The sequence below is a fragment of the Doryrhamphus excisus genome, chromosome 12, assembly GCF_030265055.1.
Source record: "Doryrhamphus excisus isolate RoL2022-K1 chromosome 12, RoL_Dexc_1.0, whole genome shotgun sequence".
NCBI classification, from domain to species: domain Eukaryota; kingdom Metazoa; phylum Chordata; class Actinopteri; order Syngnathiformes; family Syngnathidae; genus Doryrhamphus; species Doryrhamphus excisus.
This window is the reverse complement of record NC_080477.1, coordinates 14292191-14299925: the sequence shown is the minus strand read 5'-3', so window position 1 is coordinate 14299925 and position 7735 is coordinate 14292191. Positions and strand designations below refer to the sequence as shown.

The 7735-nt window shown below is 37.9% G+C and overlaps 1 long non-coding RNA gene across 1 annotated transcript in view; it reads right to left on the bottom strand.

Annotated features, from left to right (window-relative positions):
- The window catches only part of LOC131139239 (uncharacterized), a 206532-nt gene that overhangs the window by 27775 nt on the left and 171022 nt on the right, over nt 1-7735 (bottom strand). The window lies entirely within an intron of this gene.

Below are 7735 nucleotides of genomic sequence, written 5' to 3'. Positions count from 1 at the left end.
TGGATTTCCAAAACAATCTGTTTTAATTTATTCCACCCACAGCCCGCCTCCAGGCACACCCACTTCACTGTGATTGGTCACACTCCCAAGTCTTCCCGAAGACTTCTGGACCTTTGCCGAATCCCACTTTCTGGAAAACAATTTCTTTTGTGATAAAAATACCAAAACATTCTTGTTTAAAAAAAAATATATATTTATATTTTACAGTTTTATTGTCTTCGTTGTGACATTCTGCCCTATCAAAATTTGACTTGATATTTTGTACAAATAGAAACTTTTATTATGATATCCCAACTTGATTATCTTGGCAATTGGGCTTTTGTCCAATATTTAATTCCTCATTTTAATTATGAGAGTCACATCTCCATGAAGACTTCTTCAAGTGTTTGCTTTGAGTTCCACATGTATAATACACACACCTCTTGAAAGTCGAGGGTCTCCGGCTGACGTGAGGACATCTGGGCTCTTAATAACCATGACCTTGTTCACTTATTGCTCTTCTGATTAGGTTTTCATTTGTCTTTGAGGGGATAACATGCAAAACACAGCACAAAGAAACCATGAGAGGTGTGTGGGTTGCTTGTTAATGTCTCATTAGTTGGTGCTGCGTATGACATGCGACTTCTCAGCTGAACCACAGTTAGCCTGCCAGGATGAAGGCTACAGAGGTGAGATAGAGTCCTCATAGAAGATCTTTCTTTCTTGCTGTTCTAATTACTTGTCTGACATTTAGTCTATATAGCCAAACAGTGGCTGAGAATTGGGGATGACCTCTTCGCTCCAAATAACGCAATATGTCTTGGTGTTGCTTCTTCAAAACTAAATGAGTTTTCTTCACGGAGCAACATGTTCGAGTTTACTTGAATGAGAGCTACAGTGTATGTATGCTTGGATGCTTAAACTGATTGCATTCAGGGTCACATATCGTTTTCATGGCCAATTAACAACATGAGACGCAGCATGAATTAGTGCATTAATTAAACACAATCACTGATTCTAATATAACAAGTTCAGGTTGTTAAAGGTGGCGGAGATATGGCCTTTAATGCCAACCACAACAAGTATCATGGATATAAATTTAGCAGTAAAAACTGAGAAGGAAACAAACCCAGTGATATTTACTTCGCTATTTTGGATGACAAAGTAACAGGCAGTGCAGATATACACACACAAGTTTGTAGAAAGATGACATTTTCATGAGGAACTGGATGCAGGTGTAGCTCCAGATGATCCAGATGCAAGAAAAGGCTGTGTTACATGGAGGTTTTCCAATGGAGGTATGCCATGGCTTGCTATTTCTCACAGTCCAAATATGACCAGCGCACAAGAGATTATTTGCATCCCTTGTATGTAACTGTGCCTGCCTACTTCTCGTGACTTTGACCTTTTGTGCGTAACGCTACGCCAGTTTGCACCTGCCTTCCAAACGTGCAAAAAAAAAAAAAAAAAAGACGGAAAAACACCAGCCGCAAACAGGTTTCAGCTTTGATAAATCGCATTGCGGGTGCAGAATGAATGCATTTGCATCTCCTCCTGACACTATTTTGTCCATATATTCTGAATATTCATGAAGGCAAACATGCTAAATAGATTGCAAGTGCTATTTTGCTAATAAGTTTCAGCCTGTGAGTATATCAGCTTTGCACACTTAATGAACAGCCTAAATGCATTTTCATGGCAATTCAGAGGAGCATTTTATTGTTTCAGCCTCTCAGTGACCACGGCTACCACCCGTCCCTCTCCAGGCACCCCACTGGCCATGTACACATGATGTTAACTTCTTGCCACCCCTATGTGAGCAACGGTCTCACCTTAGCCACCCCAATGAAAAATGTCAGGCTCCCCCACTGGTGTCCTGAAACAGTATTTTTTTAACAACTTCCAGAGTGGCAAAGCCTGAATAAGATGAATAAGAGGAATATGTTTTCAGACAATAACATCATAATCATACAAGGAAAAGTTGAAATATTAAAGAATGAGAAACAGAATCTTTGGAAAATTAGGTTGTGGAAAAATTACAATGTCATGACATAAAGTGTAAATATTATAGGAATAATGCCAGGATTACAAAAAGGGAATTTACAAGAAGAACGCTGAGAAGAAATGGAAAAAACAAGACTTTTTTTTAAAAATAAGAATAAAGTCAAAATATTGACGAAAGTCATATTTTAATGACATAAACTGTCTAATTTTTTAAAGCATAAAGTTGTGCTAGCTGAGGAAAAAAATAAGGGAAATATAGTTGCATAAAGTATTTAAAAATTTTAATATTAAAGAAGAAATACAAATAAAAATTATATATTATAAGAAACAAACCAAACAAAATAAATAAATAATACTACGGGAATAAAGACAAAAATATTAGGGGAATGATGTCATTGTATTACCAAAATAAAAGGTTCCCCACTTTACAGTCATTTCTCACTCAGTGGAAAAAGTTTGGACAATACTTAGATAGAAAAAGATAGAAGATATTGGGGGTGTGATAAAAGAACCATCAAACATTTGTTTCAAATAACAACAGGGTCACAACAAAAGTGTGGAAAAAAAAAAAGAGACAAGAACTGCCAAAAAAAAGTAAAAGGTGAAGTCACCAGAAAGACATTATCTTCCCGTATTGTTGCATTACAGAAGTATACCTGATATGGACAGCAGCACAAGATGTCCACTGCTCAAAGGTAGAGAACTCTGAAAGGTCACACCACTTCACAAGGCATAGATGAAATGTCAAGACTGAAAAAATATCTGACGATGGTATCTTGGTTTTTCCAAGCTATTGTGGACTGCTGAGATGAGAATGACTCTTGACAAACTCTTGTCTCTTTTAAAGGAAATACCATTCTTCCTCCATTAGGAATTTGATGAGAATCCCACTGGTCTACTGGTTGATTCATTTCACGGAGATAATGTTCACTCCATTCATTAAATTGCCACTGTTTAAATTAATTGCACTTGTGGTTATATGTAGGAAACTAGCCGTCTTCAGTGGCGTCGCCTCATGGAACACATACATCAAACATCTCAACTGTGGTTCAGCCAGGATGGCCTCTTTTTTTCCCTCCATCGTCAATGTCACTGTTATCCTTCTCTTCTAATGCCCTCATTTGATTTGAAATGCTTCAGTACAAATTTAATTGCTAATGCGGTTTTATACAGAGAGAAAACATAAGAGACACCAAACAAAGTCAGCAAAACAACAGTGCTGTGTATGTAATATTCAAACTGGCACGCTGAACTTCCAACGACATCAGCGGGCATCATCAAACCTTTGGTTACATAAACATAGTAGTATCATGGCTTCTCCAAAACACCAAATAATTCAAGTGACAAGAATCACCTTTCTTCCAAGTATTACAGCTAGCATTAGATGCCTAAGTGGTAGCATTTCCCAAGTATTTTACTTTGGAACGACACATCTTGCAAACAGTCATACTTGTATTTGTTCCATCCCAATGTACTTGCTGGATATGTGTAAAAATGGGGTCATTGTTAGCAATAACAACAAGTCAGTGTCATTTCCCCAGTCATTGATTGAAGAATTTCATGATAGCCCAGTTGAAGAATTTGATTATATTGTTAAGTAGTAATTATTAATAATAATAATAATTGTAATAGGGCTGTGCGGCTGACGGGTGGTTAGCACGCAGGCTTGGAGACCTTGGTTCGATTCCTCCCTCAGGCATCTTTGTGGAGTTTGCATGTTCTTCCCGTGCATGAGTTTTCCCCAGGTACTCCGGTTTCCTCCCACATTCCATGTTAGTTTCATTGGCAACTCCAAATTGTCCATAAGTATGAATGTGAGAGTGAATGGTTGTTTGTCTATATGTGACCTGGGATTGGCTGGTGACCAGTCCAGGGTGTAGCCCGCCTCTTGCCCGAAGACAGCTGGGATAGGCTCCAGCATGTCCGCATCCCTTGTGAGGATAATCATAATACATCTATTATCTATTATGATTTAACTCCTGATGCCTTGGAGGTAAAAAAAAATGTTGGCATAGAATTATTAGCTAAATTTGGAACAATGAAAAAGTATTTGTTGTTACTATGGTAACTAAATGCAGTTTATCTGCATTCTATGAAAAGAAAACAAAGGGTTTAATTGTCTGTTAAAGCCTTCAAGAAGTTAAAATATATTATAAAATATTATAACTACAATAAATATTGTAAAATCAAACAAACCAACAAAAATGATTGGAAATTCTATTTAAATTGTTTTATACTGAAAAAAATATCTTGGAGTTCTTTTTTTTTTTGCTTTTCTCAGTTAGACATGCCCATGCTGTATGGAGCTATAAGCACAAGTTATGCAGACATGATCATGTTGTCCTTCACATATGTATGCTCACTTTAGCACTTCCATATTATGTGCCATGCCCTTGAAATGTTCACTTAGTGATGCTGAATCCTCACAAGACATGCAACCTTTTATGTGACTTTCAAGAAATAATTTTCCAGGTAAATTGCTTATCTTCAGTGGAGTATGAGCAAAGTGAGACTCAGGATTGCTATTGACCACATTAGTTGATAGATTTCTAACAAGCTACATTTAAAATTGATTGGCATAAACAAACAATATTAATTAAAAAAAATAGGCTGAACCACACATGTCCTTGATATACTGTAAGTGGACTAAAGGTTAAAAGGTTAGTCCATAGGTCTGATGGAATCGCACTGTATAAACATTTATTTATGTAATAAAATTACAAATGAGAGAATAGTGAGAATAGTTTTAGGCAGATTTATAAGACGATAAGAAGTTATGTGAGTGACTACTGAACCAACTGCTGTATTTTTGTCATGGCAGTGTGCACTGCTTATGTAATGCGGTCTCTCATCTGTATAAATCAACACCAACTGAAAGGAAATACATTCTAAATATGATATTTGGATAAGAGCACCAACAATGGTTTCAAATGTTGGCCACAAAATGAGAGGAGTGTTTAAAGCCCCAAGTGAGAGTCAGGGTGTTATTTCAAGTGGGAGGTTAGTCAGATGTCTGGACAGCTTTTGGAGCTCAGAGTGAGATCCAAGTCAAGTTGTCTCAGGAGAAGAGAAGATCTGACGACTTCAGGCCACTAAATGAGGCTCTAGCGGCGCTGCTTTCATATACCACTGGTTGCCATGGCGTCAAATGCCAGTCATATGTTGGAGGCTGCCTTGGAGCAAATGAATGACATTATTGCAGGTAAGACTGTATTACCATGTCATACTCATTAGGTCATTTTGTTAAGTTGGACTACGGTATACTAACATATACTGTTATAATGTACTATATAATTACACCTTGCACAACCTAATAATATGCTTATTACTGTGTCTTTGAAAGTAAGAATTATTATCTCTCTAAAGGGAGGATTTTGGGCACACATCTTATTATTATTTGACTGTGCAAGTGTACCTAATTTTGTGCATAGCCCTTGCCCCTGCTTTGACAAAGAGGTGATACATTTTCGCCATTGCAGGCTGTTAGTTTGAACCACTTGAGGTTTCTCTGTTGTAACAGAGGGTCAGGAGACACACTTCTATTAATAAAGGCTACACTCCACCCATTTGCACACTGCTGAGGCCCTAACAAGCCTGATAACAGCTTATCACTGAAGCCATTAAGTTACAATGGCAAAAGTCTGGTCCTGTGATAATTTCATTATCCAAGCAGCGGCGGCACTTTCTGCCCCAGACTGTTATTATAGTAACACATATATTCAACCTGTAATTTGAGGGTGCATGAGGTGAAAGTGGACTACACTCCAAACCATGTGATGCTATTTACATCCAGTTAGACTGCACTGTTGTGCAACATTGCCCCCAAAAGGCAATACCAGGAACAACTACTCATAGGACCCAGGATTCATTATATAATACAATAAAATAATGAACAGATACAAAACAAAAAAGTTTTTCGAGGTATTAATTTAATAATATGGTTATTGTTGTAGTTCAAGCTTGGGGTAGTGTATAACTGCACTACATCATACTGAGAGCGCTGTAATATTCTCTCCCTCTCATGATAACCAAAATATTACTGTAATGCAGTACAGTAGATATTTTATTAATCCCCAAGAGGAGGAATTCATGTATAATATATATTATATTTATGTCAAAAATACAAATACAAAAAAGAAAATTGGAGTAAAATACTTGAAAAAATTAATTTTTGTCAATGTTTTTGTTCTGGTGGCAGATGATTTTTAATATCTCCTATAGAGCAGCTAAACACATTAACCCGCACAAAAAACGTTCTAGATCTTCCAGAATCTGCACCTATTCCTGCTGTATTTCCTTGGATTTGTGCTTCCCACCCAAACGGCGAGAATTTATTTCATCCATGGCCCGCCTCTTGGCATGTCCACTCCACTGTGATTGGTCACACTCACAAACTATTTCCTAACTACTGCGAACAACACTTCCTACCTTAGTGGGTATAGGAGTTGATAATGAATGGATGTCTTTGGAGAGCTAATTGAAAAATGTTTAGGAGCTACTGGCTGGAGACTCATGAATTACCGCGTATCAATGAGTAGGCCCCGCTGGTGCTCCTCTAACCTGCCTGAAGAGGAGCACTCATTGTCGCAGACACTTTGTCAGAAGAACCCACTGGTGCCGAGGACCTCAGAAGCTGGACTTGAGGGAGCCGTGTTTATTAACTGCAGACACAACAGCGGTAGTGCAAATGTGGTTATTACACATTTTTTGCAGGACTACCATGTTCCAGAGAGTGAGCACTGTGGTTTCTCTCCACCTCCGTGGATACACAGCGTGTCAAACATTAATGCACCTTTCCCGGTGAAAGAGCTGCTTCTGGCTTCACCTACAGTTTGGCGGATATTTCACGTTCATGTCCACAAAAGCACATGAATATCTACTGAAACAACAACATGACTGCAAATTGTTGATCACCTCTCCATCTCTCTGAGACTGTCTGACATGCTACGGCATATTTGTGAAATGCCATTCATCTGCGTGTGACCAGTCATCTTATTTGGTCGAAAACAATTATATGCTAATTTCTATGATAATTTCTATTTTCTTAACTGTGAAAAAGAAAGAATGTTTTGTTCTTTTAAACCACTACTGGTAACCTATGAGAGTGTTATATTTTTTTGGTTGAAAACAATGTCATCTGAAGCCTGTGACATACAGCAGCTTTAAGCAATATGACATCATTGTAGACACGTATGATGTTAATCACTCCTCATATTTGTTCAATGTAGCATTTCATCATATACAGTAACTACCAATTCTTAGAGACAGATGCACTGCAGTTTTACACTACTGTAAAATACTATCACAATAGTACACATTTTTAATGAATGCCTCTATGACTGTGTGGTATTATCTTTTTAAAAGGGGATATAATTACTATACATATAATTATTATCCACTTCTTTCCTCAGGTAAAAAAGGAGAAATACTTTTTACTGCTCTGATGCCGTTAGACAGTCAAGCCGCCAAGTCCCAGCCTAAAAAAGTGACCATTAAACCACAAGTAAAGTCCACTTTAGCCGCTCTGGAGCTGACTGACAACATGGGGGCACTGCTAGAAGTGAAGGGGTGTGATGAAGAACATGAGAAACATTCTCAGGCCATACTGACAGGGCTGCAGAGAAGTGAGGTGAGTGTTCACACATACTAAAATAAGATTTAATAACATCCACCTCAGACTACTACAACTGGAGTCTTTGTGTTTCATACTTTGATTCTGATGGTCTACATCTGGACCAGCATGTCCTGGGGG